Source organism: Syzygium oleosum, unplaced genomic scaffold, assembly GCF_021117445.2.
Source record: "Syzygium oleosum isolate NSW1041296 unplaced genomic scaffold, Sole_v2.1 Sole_v2.18, whole genome shotgun sequence".
NCBI lineage: Eukaryota > Viridiplantae > Streptophyta > Magnoliopsida > Myrtales > Myrtaceae > Syzygium > Syzygium oleosum.
The window spans coordinates 387,501-387,749 of record NW_026607502.1 but is presented as its reverse complement, the minus strand read 5'-3'; positions in this window follow the sequence as shown (position 1 = coordinate 387,749).

The following is a 249-nucleotide window of genomic DNA, read 5'->3' as shown; positions in this document are numbered from 1 at the left end:
ATCATTTCTGAGCAGAAATTGTTTTCGAGAACATAATGGTTACCAAACGCACCCTAAGTAATCTAACAAAAGAATAGCACCAAAATTTAAGATTGGTCCATTTGCAATATCTTTTATATTATAGATCTCTCTATCTATACAAATATTGACTCAAAATGCCCTTTTATCTCACTTTCCACAAGTGTTATTATGCTCCCTAGCACTTCCTCACAATATATAGAAAAATTATTGACACTATGATAATTATAG